Here is a 14,738-nt window from a genome sequence, read left to right as displayed (position 1 = left end):
CAATATCGAAAAGTAGAATTTTGAGTACCCCTGAGTTACCCTGATACTGTAAAGGAGGCATTGGCTTGAGGCCACTGGAAATATATTTTCTCCATTGTCAGTAACAGCTTGCCATTATGTTCAGACATCATTCTCTTGTGAGTTGATTTAAGGTGTTAGTCATTGGAAGGTTTATAAACTCCAGCACAAGCAAACCAGAAGACAAGACCACGTGCAGGGGACCTCATCAAAATTCTCCACTGACGGCATACTCCATGAGCAGGTGAATCCTAGCATAGGTTTATCTTCAATTCCTAACTTCCATATAGAGGCAATGGATATCTATCTATCCGTCTATCTATCTACCTACCCAACCGCTGTAAAGAATTCATCTAAGTGGTAAGATCTACCCCAGGCTATAAAGATCAAATTTATCTCAACCCGAGACTAAAGGACAGAAGCCAGAAGAGTGCAGGAAAAAAGCTTATGTTGGAAAATGAGCACAATAGTTAAACCCAGGACTCCCAATAAAAATGAAGAAATCAGTGGCGCCTGGGTGGCTCAGCCGGTTGAGCGTCTGACTTTGGCTCAGGTCATGATCTTACGGTTCATGAGTTCAAGCCCCGTGTTGGGCTCTGTGCTGACAGCTCAGAGCCTGGAGCCTGCTTTGGATTCTGTGTCTCCTTCTCTCTCTGCTCCTCCCCTGCTCATACTCTGTCTCTCTGTCTCTCAAAAATAAATAAAACATTAAAAAAAAATGTTAATGAAGAAATCTCTTAAACAGTCCCAAGCCATGATAGGCAAGGCTAGACAGGAGAACAGCACCAGTCAGGACAGACATGACTTTGACACCCTTTGGCCCTCTCCAGCCAGGAAAGAATCCTACCTACCATCCCTCCCCGTTAGCCCTTGATGAGAACCTGTCTTCCTCTCCTTTGTTAGGGGCAACTCTCAGGAATAAATACAAAATCAACCTCACCATGAATTTAATTCCGCTCAGTGAGTTCCTAGAGTTCTCATATGTTAAGCCTTAACTTCTACAATTAGACACCCCATTGAGTTAAGTTCATGGGATCCCACGAACTCTTCTCTACCTCTACCGGTAGAGGTGTTAGAATGATCAAATGTCAAGGAAGGAAATAAGGTCATCAGTAGGTATGCTGGGCCAAGGTTGGCTAGGTAAAGTTCAGAATCAAAAACCCGGGCAAGTCAGAAGCTCAGATCATAAATAGTTCTGACCTCTCTGGCTGGATTTTGTAACAGTCATCTGTTACTGACTTCAGCTTTTGTTTCGTTTTCTAAGTTTTAATGAGTTTGCAGTTTTTGGTTTGCCCATTATCTTGGCGGTCACTGATGGAGAGGGGTAGAGGAGGATGGTGTGTTATTCATTCCTTCAGATGAACATAGATAGGAATGACCAAGATTCTGTATTGTAGCATTGATCAGTTATCAATAATATCTACAACCAACTCCAAAAAGGCCTGATGGGGTGGGGACAGAGGGGGAGGGTCACACCACAAAACACAAAGATATACAAAATTACATTAATCACGTTGTATCTCTTCAACATTTTATTCCATAACCTTTCATCTAAAACAGCTCAGTGCGTCTCCTCAGCCCTGTTCTGATATGTACCTAATCTAATCGTTGCCTTCTGTTTTTTCAAAAAGCCAGGGAAGGCTGAGCCCAAGGAGAAAGCATGCCGAAAGAAAGGAATACCGTCAATCCTAAGACTTGCCTTGAGAAAACAAGGTAAAAGGCGAGATCCATAGACAAAATGGGCCCAGGCCATTTATTTTACCTTCCTTCACATGGCTATCACCTATGTTCCTACTTAGCAGTACGAGTTTTCTACCACTTCCTGATGTATAGAAACCCAAAAAGTGACCAACTGCTTGGAATAAAGTTGGAATTCTTACAGCAGAAACAGAAAAAATTAGTATCTCAGAAATCATCCTGCCACACGTGCAACAAAAATTCAAAATGCTCTCCTCAATAATTATCAAATGTTAAGTTAATCCTCAGTGAGCCAGATGGAATAAATTATAGTTAAATATTTAAACATTTATTGATGTTGCAGCAACTTTCCAGACAGTCCAAAATTCCAGAGTAATATTCTTCAAGATGTGGCACAGATTTTTTGGAGTTCTTACCACATCGGAGAAGCGCTGCTCTTTCTATTAGGTCCTCAGGAACTGGGAAGGGCATTCTGATGGACGACTTCCAAATCAATGGGGTTTTCTGCCTGTGGAAACAAGATCCGCCACAGGAAAATCAAGCCCACGTGTGAGTAAACTGTGGTGCCTTCATGGTGCCTTCACATCTCTTTATGGGAATTGACATCCATTGATTTTTGAAAGTATACATTTTACCAGAACTCAACAATGTTTTTTAACAAGGCTTTCTTACACAGTATCATCAGCTTCTGTCGCTCTATAATTAGATTCAATAGCATGTCCCAAATGCCAGAGGGGTTGGCAATAGTGACAACGTTTAGTACAGTTAATGCATAAAAATTAAAATGTTTGCTCTCTGTAGCATTGAGTTACATATCGTATTCCTCTTTATTTCTCTCATGTTTCTTTGTAGGAACCTTGAGAATGATGGTTTCTTACTGTGGGTCATTCATATGAATGCATTTTATACACAAGCTTACTGGTGGGTGACATAGTAAGAAGACCAGACGATCAACTCATAATAAAAGTGAGAAGTTTCCATATCCAACCCCTCTTTCCTGTCCATTGCCAGACTGAAATCAGGCATCCCGTATGAGCTCATCTTTGAGGGTGAGAGAAGAGTAGTTCGAAAAGATAAATCTTCCTCAAGATATGCAATAACCACCTCCAATTCTGTCCAACAAATAGGATAGGATAAAATAAGATCTAAATCCAGTCGTGTCTATAATTTTTTGTGACTGCATGAGCATGAAGCGAAATGCATTGATAAGAGTGAAAGACAGCAGACAGCAATTAACCATAACATCAGGTCTGAGATGGTACTTTCTAGTACAACAGGCTGCCACAGTAGTTTTGAAATAAAGTTTGCATGTGAATTACCAATTCAAAATTGACTAATTCATTCACAGAAATAAATTCACGTATAAATGTCAACCAATAAAAGAGAAGAACAAAGAGTGCCTGGGCGGCTCAGTCAGTTAAGCGACAGACTCTTGATTTTGGCTCAGGTCGTGATCTCACAGTTCATGAGATTGAGCCCCACGTTGGGCTCTGTGCTGACAGTGCGGAGCCTGCTTGGGATTCTCTCTCCCTCTCTCTCTGCCCCCTCCCCTGCTCGCTCTCTCTCTCAAATGAATAAACTTAAAAAAAGAGAGAGAGAGAGAAAAGAATGAAAAAGAAGACTAAATAAATACTTGGTAATTTATCAACATAAAAGTACCAAAGTTACCACAGAGTCAACAACTTCAGCCAACATCCCAGAAAGATTAAAATAGGTGTGAACACCTTTTTTTGAAACTGAAAATATAAAAGCTAATAAGATAGGAAATATAGATAAGAGGAGTTTAAGCAAGCATGGAGGGACATTTTTCCCAAGGTCCTTAGAATTCTGGAGGAGAGTTCAAAGGATTAGTTGCACATGTGACAGCTTTTTAGGGAGGGAATACAGTGACTGGGGTCCAACGCATAATAAAAAATAACCAAGAACTCAAGGACAGAGGACAACCTAAATGAAACCAATTAGGAGAAAAAAAAAAAAAACAAAAACAGGTGATAGAATCAGATCCATGGTGGTTCCAGATATTGTAGAATTTGTATTTTTTAAAAGTATTATTACTGTTTTCAATAAGATGCAAACCAAATTGATACTTATCATCAGAAAATTCCAGAAATAAAAGGTACAATGACTGAAATTAAAAAGATATGAATGACTTTAGCAGAATAAAGACAATTAAATGAAGAGAGTATTGGTGAACTTGTGGATATACCAGAAGAAAAGATTCAAAATAAAAAATAAACAGAAGATTATAGAAAATACACAAGACAGGAAGCAACTCAGAAGTCACAATGTGAAGCCTTAAAGTATATGTAATTTGTGTCTGGGAAAAAAAGATCAGACAGAAGGAATGGTCACAAAAACAATGGCTGATAGTTTGCCAACTTGAGAAACGATATCGAACAACATATTCAAAAGGACTACGAAGAGCAAACGAGATAAATAAAAATATAAGTGTATGTAAGCACATCATAAAATGCTGACAACCAAAGAGAGAGAAAATATTAAAATCAGCCAGATGAGGGGGAAAAAGAAAAATTATTTTCAAAGGATCAGCAGTAGGACTCAAAGCTAATTTCTCAACAAATGCATTGGAATTCAGAACAATTGGAATTATAACTTCCAGGTGCTAAAAGGCAATAACTCCCAAAATAGAATTTCAGACCCAGTTTAAGTAGCCTCCAAGAAGGGGGAAGCAGATCAAAACTAAAAGGATTCTCTACTAGAAGCCTCTCACTACGAAAAATGTTAAGTACCGCTTGGGGGCAGAAATACAGTCATGCCTGATGGATGCTTAGAAATGCAAAAAATAATAAAGAGCAATAAAATATATTAAATATTAAGGGCTAATGAATACTGGCTATGCAGGTGAAAATAATGCTTTATTTATGATAGAGACACATAAAATTCCCAACATCAGTGGCATATGTCAGGGTGGTTACTTACGTTATCTGGGGATAGGACAAAAGTAACAAGAAAATTGTGTTTGGTAACTCAGTTGTCAGTTTATACTGTGACCACCAAAATGATAATGGTAACTGTTTAGCACTCCCAATCTAATGCACAAGGAAAATGTAATATAGAAAATAATAAGTCCATAATTAGGCAAGAAAAAAAAGAAAAGGGAACATTGAGTATGTGTTCAAACAGAAAGCATTTAATAAAATTAAGTATTTGAACCCAAGTATATAATAAATTACATTAAATGTAAGAGAAAGTAATTTTCAAATAAATAAAACTTAAGATGAATAAGTGCCTTCAAGAAAGACATCTTAAATATAAGGAAATAGAAAGGTTACAAATAAAAGGATACCAAAAGCTACACTGTGCAAGCACTAAGAAGAAGTCTATTGTAGTCATATTAAATGTGATAAAATTTATAACAAAAAGCACTACAGGCCATTGTAATAATGAAAGGTTCAAATAATCAAGAAGATATAATTCAAAATTTCTATAATCTAATAACATAGCTTAAAATACATAAAAACCAAAATTAACAGTTTAAGAATATAAGTATATTCACAATTATCGTAGGATATTTTAATATACCTCTGTATAATTAGAAGAACAAGTAGACAAAAAATAGTGGAAATACAGAAGATCTGAAAAATATGATTAACAAATGTTATTCAAATAACATTGTGTTCAAAATACATTCTTATACATGCAGAAAATATATTCTTATAAAACACATGCTAATTCATTAAATAAATGTCAACAAATTTCAAAGAATTAAAATAAAAGCAAATATGTTCCTTTTTATTTTTATTTTAAATTAATTTGTTTAATGTTTATTTTTGACAGAGAGAGAGAGAGAGAGAGAGCATGAGCATGGGATGGGCAGAGAGAGAGGGAGACGGAGAATCCAAAGCAGGCTCCAAGCTCTGAGCTGTCAGCACAGAGCCCAATGCGGGGCTCAAAATCACGAACTGTGAGATCATGATCTGAGCCAAAGTCAGATGCTTAACCAGCTGAGCCACCTGGGGCCCCCGCAAATACTTTCTTTAACCATAATTCAAGCTACCAATTTCTAGAAATTATAAGTAGGAAACTTCATATATTTGGCAATTAATGATCGATACTTCTAATTAAATCCTGTTATCAAAGAAGAAATTAAAACTAAAACTGGAAAAATGTTTAACTCCTTGATATTAAAAATGCAACATATCAAAACTTATAGAATGCAACTAAAGATGTGAAAATGTGTATATTAGAAGAGAAGGGTTCTATATCCATCTCAAGAGATGAGGAAAAAGATAGCAGAGAAGTAAAATGAAGAACCTGACAAAAAATTTTACAAAACAGGAAAATTACTGCCACTTTCACTGTTGCTTCATAAAGTATATTTGGAGAGTGTTTCTTTAAGTAATGAAGATAATTCATGGGTGGAACCATTTGGGCCTGGAGTTTTCTCTGTGAGAAGATTTTGATTACCAATTCAATTTCTTTAGTAGCTATAAAGCTAATCATATTTTCTCATTTTTTTTTCTTGCACTAGTTTGATAAGCAGTGTTGTTTAAGGAACATGTCCATTTCATCGAAGTTGTGTGATTTATTGGCCTAAAATTTTTCCTATTTGTTTATTATTATCCCTGTAATGTCTATCGGATTAGTGGTGGTATTGTATCTTTCATTCCTGATGTTTATCATCAAATTTCTTTCTAACTTGATCACACATTCTAGCCATTTATCAATTTTACTGATCTTTTCAAAAAACCAATTTAGTTTTCTCCATTGTTTTATTCTCTTTCATAAATATCTTTAACTTATAGTATTTTTCTTTTTTATCTTTGTAATATTAAAACTTGGATCATTAGTTTTAAACTGTTCCTCTTTATTGCGAGCATTCAAAGCTAGTAACTCCACGGTTTTTGCTACAGTCTATCTCTGATATTGTGTGTTTTCAATTGCGTACACTTCACAATGCTTTAAATATTTCTTGTGGTTTCTTCTTTGGCCCATGGATAATTTAGATTTTTTTTCATTGCTAAATATTTGAAATTTTCTAGCTCTCTTATGGGCATTATCCTGTGGTTAGATGACATACTACAGAGGATTTCATCTTTCATATTTACTGACACATCTTTTGTCCTGTTATCTGATCTTAGTAACTGTTCCATATGCACTAGGAAATAAAAATGTGTGTTATGCTGTTATCAGGTCCAGTATTTTAAAGTGCCAATTAGGTGAATGTGGTTGATAATATTACTCAAGTCTTCTATAATCTTAATTTTTAGCTCCCTGTTCTATTAATTAATTACTGAGAGAGATATTAAAAATTACCAGGTGTGATTCTGTATTTCTTCCTTTCATTTTATATTTATCTCATATGTTTTGAACTGCTGTTAGTAGATATATATACACTCAGGATTGTTACATCTCCAGAACAAATAAAATCTTCACCGTTATGCAATATTTCCTTTATTGATAATATGACTCCTTTTCGTAAGTTTAGTTTAGATGATATTAATAGAGCCACACCAGCTTTCTTACACGAGGTAGTCTGATATATCTTCCATTCTTTTCCTTTCACCAGTCTATGCCTTTGGGTTATGGAATTTAAGTTTTTGTCCCCCCCCCCCTACACTCATATGTTGAAGCCCTAACCCCCAATGTGATGATATTTGGAGGGGGTCCTTCGTGAGGTAATTCAGTTTAAATGAGGTCCTAGGTGGAGGGTGGGCTCTCATGACAGAATTAGTGCCCAGTCTACCACAACTCAGTGGTGAACATTCATAAACTACTGTTCAGGTTAAGAAATACAACATCACCAGCACAGAAGTGGGTTCTGTCAACCACTACTCTCTACCTCTTATGATTTCCAAGGTAATCACATCCTTGCTTTTCATTAATAGTTTGCCACCGAAGCATGCCACCCCAAAGTTGGCAGTTTATTTTGTTCTGTTTTTAAATAAATGGAATCACAGAATACTGTTTCTGGTAATGGCAAGTGGCTTATGGGGAATTCATCCTCTTACAGATATCAGTTATAAATTCTGGCAAAAAAATGTTAAAAAGAACTATTTGAGGGTAATGAATAGCCACCAAAGGCAGGACGAAACTGGAAGGTATTTGATCCTTGATAAAAGAGAACCACTCTGAGTGAGATCTGTGATTGCAAAGCTCTTCCCCTCGAGGTAGCCATCAGTCCATGCAGCATGCGGTGGTGGAATTAAAGCAGAAATCCACACATACTTGAGATGTCAGAGCAAAATGTGTCCAATTGTCAGAGAAGCTACAACTTGGGGGAGAAATCCCAGGAAGAAAGAAGATATAAGGACATTCCCCAATTGCATGTAATCTCCCCTAAATCATTGGCTGGCCCCTGAGTAGCTCGGGTGCAAGGAAGACTCCAAAGAGTAAAGCAGAGAGAAAGAGCCGATCATACATTTCAGCCCCTACTCACCAGAGAAGACACAGCTTTAGATTTGAATTCCTGCAAATTAGAGAGGGTTTTGTAAATCTCAAAAACTCAGGCTTTTTGTGGAAGAGGGCCATGCCTCAAGAATAAAACCCGAAGACTAGACTAAGTGCAAAACCAAAAGGCTTATCCTTGCACAGTTAAAAAGCCCATGTAAGCTCAATGTAATAAACCAATAATTTAACTGCCCACTGGGGCAACTGCCACTTGGGTCAACCGCATTAACCTCTGCAGAGGAAGATTCCTTAATTAGGGAATCTGCAACATAGTGTACAATGTCCAGCACGCACTTAAGAAAACAGAACCTAGACATGGGGAGAAACAAGAAAATGTAATCCATACTCAAGAGAAAAAGTAATGATGCCTAGGAACAGATCTCAAAATGTCACATTTTACCTCAAAAATAGTAAAATCCAGCACCCACCCCCCAAAAAATCAACTGGAAACAAAGAAGTTGAGATACATAACCCAAAGCTAAGAAACTCAACCTGTAGGATCCAGGGTAAGGAAAAGAAGACTCTAGATTCTGTTGTAGCAGGGTTCCTAATCCTACTTCCCAACCAAATGCCATCCATTCTCCCGTAATAATGAGGCAACATCCTAAAATTGGTCACTAATATTCTGAAATATGGAACCAAGCAAGCTGAAGCAATACCCTTATATTTTTTTATCTTCAGATTTTTTAAATTTTATTTTAGAGAGAGAAAGACAGCATGAGTAGGGGAGAGGAGCAGAGGGAGAGGTGGAGAGGGAGAGAGAGAGAATCTCAAGCAAGTTCCACCCTCAGCACAGAGCATGACACAGAACTCACCGAGGATGATGGGATCATGACCTGAGCTGAAATCATGAGTCAGACGCTCAAACTACTGGGCCACCCTGGTGCCTTATCTTGAGATATTTTGAATCAAGAGAAAGAAGTGAATGTGAGGATGTGAACCACTTGGGGCTGTGGCAGTGTGTGTATTTAAGAGTGTACACTCTAAATTTGCTGGAGAACAATCCATGATTCAAGGGTAGAATACACCTTCCTCAAAAAGTAGAATAAATTCTGGCAAAGATATTTAGCAAAATCTGAAAAGTAAACAGAATGTATTATATATGAAAATGTAAGAGGGCTGAAGACAGGAAGAAAAGACGGGAAAGTAGAGGAGAAAAGGAAAAGAAAAGAAGAGAAAGGAAAAGAACAGTGCATGCAAAACATAGATAAAGAATGTAATCTGAAAGAAAATCTACATTTTAGAATAACTAAAAACAAATTCAATGAAATGGAATTTAACAGATTAAATGCTAAAAATACAGACTTTGATGATAATGGACATTCCAGAACAAAGTAAACAATTCAAGGACAAATGTATATCGTTTCCATGGTAAAAAATAATTTGGAAATGATAAGGAATAAAACCAATATGTACAAGACTGGAGATAATCACCACAAATTAAAAGAATGGGGCAAAAGATATTTTTTTAAAAAAATAGAATAGATAACAGAAAGAGAGGGCCTTTAGAACATACTTATTCTAAATAAATAATTAACTTTTTCTTAAATATGAAAGCTGAAATATGAAACAGGGAAAGTATCCAGATAAAATATAAGAAAATTTTCCTAATCAAAAGGAATATTGAATCAAAACAGAGGATATAGTGTTCTAAGACATGTCAATATAGTATGACCAACCCAGAGTCATGTTCTGACTGGAGTCCTGAACTTCAGAGTCAAAGAATAAATACTTCAAGTATTCAGCAGGAAAAAAAAAGCCATCGAGGAAAAAAAATATCTAGTCAAGCCTTCTCTACATCAATGTTCAGTGCCAGTAGACAATACTGTAATGTCCATAAAGGTCTAAGAAGTAATGTGAAATAAGAATATTTTACTTTCCGGGGCACCTAGGTGGCTCAGTCAGTTTAGGGTCTGACTTAGGTCATGATATCTCAGATCATGGGTTTGAGCCCAGTGTGGGGTTCTGTACTGACAGCTGGGAGCATAGAGCCTGTTTCGGACTCTGTGTCTCCATCTCTGTCTCCCTCCCCGACTCATGCTCTGTCTCTGTCTCTCAAAAGTAAATAAATGTTAAAAGGGAAAAAAAGAATATTTTACTTTCCAAGAGGAAAGCAAAAAGATAAATATTTCCAAATAGGAAAGCACAGGGGATAAAAATTCCTTGAGTCTTTCTAGATAAAACTAGTCAGTGGAATACATACAATCAAAAATTGCAATTTAAATTAAAAAAAAACATGAAAGAACTCAAAAAACAGAGAAGTCATCTATGGTGAATTAAAACTGGCTACAATTTTTTTTTTCTTCTCCAAAGTAGGATTTTTTTTCCCCCTTCTACGTAGACTCTTCCATGGAAATGGAGCTGGCTGTGCCAGTTCCAGGCTCAGCCTTCAACAACTGGCAACTTTCGGTCATTATGAGACGCCTCGCCATGTAAAGAGGCAACGCATAGCTGTTTCAGTGGACAGCCCCCACTGAGCTTCCAGCCACCTGCCAGCATGGGCTGCCATCTTGTGAAGGGGCCATCTGGGAGGCTCTGGTCATCCCACAGAATCATGAGAGGTGATATCACAGTTGTTGTTTTAAATCACTAAGCTTTGGGGTATTTTGTTACACAGCATTAGAAAACTAAAACACTAACATAGAAGGATTGATAATAAGCGCTAAATTCACTTTAAAAGATGAAACATTCTGTGAAGATTAGAGTTATAGAGAAAAATGTGAATATTATCATGAATGGTATCAGTCCATTAAGCGTCCAGCTGTTGATTTGGGCTTAGGTCATGATCTCACAGTTCGTGACTGAGAGCCCCCATGTCGGGCTCTGTGCTGGCAGCACGGAACCTGCTTGGGATTCTCTCTCGTTCTCTCTGCCCCTCCCCACAAGCACTGTCTCTATCTCTCTCAAAATAAATAAATAAAAACTTTGTAAATATATATTTAAAAAACAACAACAACGACGACACACTATCTAACAATGGCTCCCATTTCACTTCCAGTATCAGCCCACGTCCTCACAATGGCCTCTAAGGCTCTAACCGATCAGTCCTTCCATCCAATACACTTTCTCTCCTCTTCCATTACTCTGCTCTTTACCAACCCTATTCCAACCAGGCCGACCTGCTCACTGCCCCCAGATCTGCCAGGCCTTCCTTAGGGATTCAATCCAGCTTTCCTGTGCCGAGAATGGTTACCTCAGACACCTGATCAACTCCTGACCCTCTTCTCCTCCTTCATAATGAATGACTGGAGTCCAACTTTCTTCTCTCACTCCACCTGGCACACATGATTCTTCCTACCCTTTGTTTTTCTATTTGTTTATTTTTTATTTACCAAATCATTATCATGTTCACCTTCGTTATTTATTTCCTATCTCCCCCTGACTATACTATGAGTTCCACAAGGGCAAGAATCTGTCCATTTTATTCACCCAAACACCTAAAACAGTTTCTGGTGCAGAGTAGGGGCTCAACATAGATGAATAAATACAATTTAGATGCTGGAGGGCAGGCAGAGAAGAAATGTGAGAATGTTCATTTTCCTATATTTTATGTTAGAGAGTTAACATTGCATAAAATTCAATATATGTTTTTAAATGCATTCAATATCTAGGGCACCTGGGTGGCTGAGTCAGTTAAGCATCCGACTTCAGCTCAGGTCATGATCTCGCCGTTTGTGGGTTCAAGCCCCGCATCAGGCTCTGTGCTGACAGCTCAGAACCTGGAGCCTGCTTCGGATTCTGTGTCTCCTTCTCTCTCTCTCTGCCCCTCTCCCGCTCACACTCTGTCTCTCTCAAAAATAAATAAACATTACCAAAAAAAATTATTTTTAATAAATAATCACATTCACCATCTTACGCTTTCCATAATTCCCTCTCAATATTTCTCTGAAGCTCTTTCAGGCCTTTATTTGATATTTTGCTGTTAAACTCATGTAAAATAATTTTAATACATCTAATTTTTACCACAGTGTGCAGACACGGTGCCATTGTGAGCTTTCTTTTTATGCTAATGGAAAGACCTTTCCCTTCCCTCCATTTATCTGCTTAGGGACACGTTTGGACTGACGCTTACTTAATATTAACGAAATGTGCAATAACCTGGACGTGTTTTTACTTCCTTTTTCGAACCCTTTCACATTCATTGAAATTTTTGTAATAAATATGTATCACTTGTAAAAAATTTTAAAGTGAAATTTAACAGATAAATTACTTCCTTAATCAGTTATTTCTACCCCAAATGTCCTAAAAGTAGCTCATATTCAACATGTACCAAAAAAAAGAAAGAAAGAAAAAAGGACTGGCTTTATCCTTTTTACCGGATCCTTCTTTTCTTGTGTGTATCATCAAGGATGAGGCATGCTTAGCAAATTGCAACTTGAAATTTAAATTTATCTTTGACTCCCATCTTAACAAGGCATCTAGTTATCAAGACTTCCCTGTTTTTAATTTTAATTAGTGTCTCCATTCCCATTCTGCTCCTCGATTCCATTGCTGTGATCAAACACCCTATGCAGGAGGAGGTCCAAATTCCTTCACACATCACTCAGATATCTTAAGAAGATGCCCTTGACCACCTTTGCTGCCTCAGTCCCTATCTCTCCTCAGCCTAGAAACCAGGCTTTCATTCGTGGGGTTTTTTTTTTTAATGTTTACTTATTTATTTTGAGACAGAGAAAGAGCAGGTGAGGGTCAGAGAGAGAAGGAGAGAGAGAATCCCAAGCAGGCTCCACACCCAGAGTGGAGCCCAACTCAGGGCTCGATCTCACAGCTGCAAGATCATGAACTGAGCAGAGTCAGACATTTAACTGACTGAGCCACCCAGGCGCCCCCACCAGGCTTGCATCCTTAAAAAGCCCAGACAATTTGTGTGATATTAGGCTTTCCTGCCTATCATTAATTTGGTTTTCTGCTCTCTTAGTATTTAATAAAGTTCCCTTTGAAAAGTCAAACCCATGTCAGAAGTGTGAAAGTGTGACAGGTCGTGCATCCACTTTTTTTAGTTTCCCCTCGAGCTGGAAGCCGGACAGGAGGTTCAGTACCTGCAGACGGCAAAGAGGCCATGAGGCTATGATATCCAGTTTATCCAGAGGGTTAAAATCTGAGAAGTGAAACGTGACCAAAGGGCACATCCTTGTGTTGCTTCATCTGTTTAATCAGCTGCCCTGCTGCTTGGAGAGATCTATTACCAGAATCCCACTGTTGCGGTTTGGGATGGTATAGGTTCTATTAAAGAGATTATCGCCCTGAACTTTGCTTTACAAAGTGCCATTGAACACGAGCCTCCTGACGTGATAGACGTACAACTGGTGTGCGGTGGCCAAGCCTTTGATCCCACTCAGATGAATGGCCAGCCAGTCCGATCGTGGGTGACTCTCTGAGGGCCAGTGGAGACTCCAAACAATAACCCTGACTGTGGGACTTCCGGGCTCCATAAAAGTCCAGTCTGCAGGAAGGAATGGGAGACAGGAGCGAGGGAGGTCATCTCGGCCAGAGGGAGCTGTTCAACACAACCACTCAAGTCCCAAATGCCTGTTGATCTCAACAGAGCCATCCCTGATGAAACACAATAGGAAACAGAAAGCTTGCCTTTCACAGTGATCTTCACGGCAAAGGCTCAGAAAGCTATTAAACGTTCACTACTCCAGTGCGATACAGGGGAACCAAATGGAAGCCTGAGCAGTTGAACTGACCCACAACCTGCCTGTGTCTCTACCTGTGGGGGCTGAAGCAGGAATGTGCAGCTGGCTTCTTGAAAATGGCCCCGTGCATGGAGAAAGTGATCAGGATAGACTGAGGAAGGTGACAGTGGAAATCAAGCCCCAGCCTCCTGACAGTGACACTCAGGTGCTCATCTGTTCCCTGATCTTGCATTGTAATTAAAAAGAATGATTTTTGCATATTTAGGTATTTTCCATTTATCCAGTCTGATGCCTGAATTTGAATGCAGCTGAAGTTAAGGGTACTAATTAATTGTGAATCCCTCCAATACTTGAATATGAGGCCTCTCGAGCCTAATGTGCAAATTTATGTAAAAACAATGTGAAAATTAGAAATGCATTGGCACATTTTTTTTAACCAGAACTGTAGCGTTCTGTCTAGTCAAACAGACTGCTCATTTGCAAGTTGTCTATATGTAAAGCATTCTGCCCCTGGGAGCCTCAAATCTCCTTAGCAAGCCATCTGAAATTTGAGAACAGCTTTGTTCTGAACCTGCTTTCTACTCTCTACACTTTGTCTCCTTTGCTTCCAGCAGAAAGGCTAAGTAGGGAGTTCACCCAGTGACCCAGCAGCAAGCCCAGAACAGGAAGCCCATCCTGGGAAAAATCCCAGCCACCCTGGAGTTTCCCCTCGCAGACCAGACCTGGTGAAGCGAAGAGGCTGTTGGGGGGTAGGTCCTAGGCTAGCTTTTTCACTCTCCAGGGCTGTTGGAGGTGAAAGCAGGACAGCTGCTTTGGAAGCTGATCTCCAGTCCTGTGGACGTGCCCAACCCAGCCCAGCCCAGGCACTGGGGGGCAGAGCCCGAGCTGGCAGGTGCCGAGCTGCGGCAGCAGGGGGAGTGTTCAGCTCCTGCCCTCAGCTGCCGGGCACCTGAGCCAAGAAGTGGGTCAGAG

The sequence above is a fragment of the Prionailurus viverrinus genome, chromosome A1 (genome assembly GCF_022837055.1).
Source record: "Prionailurus viverrinus isolate Anna chromosome A1, UM_Priviv_1.0, whole genome shotgun sequence".
In the NCBI taxonomy this organism is placed as follows: domain Eukaryota; kingdom Metazoa; phylum Chordata; class Mammalia; order Carnivora; family Felidae; genus Prionailurus; species Prionailurus viverrinus.
The sequence above is the reverse complement of the archived record's forward strand: the minus strand, read 5'-3'. Positions refer to the sequence as shown.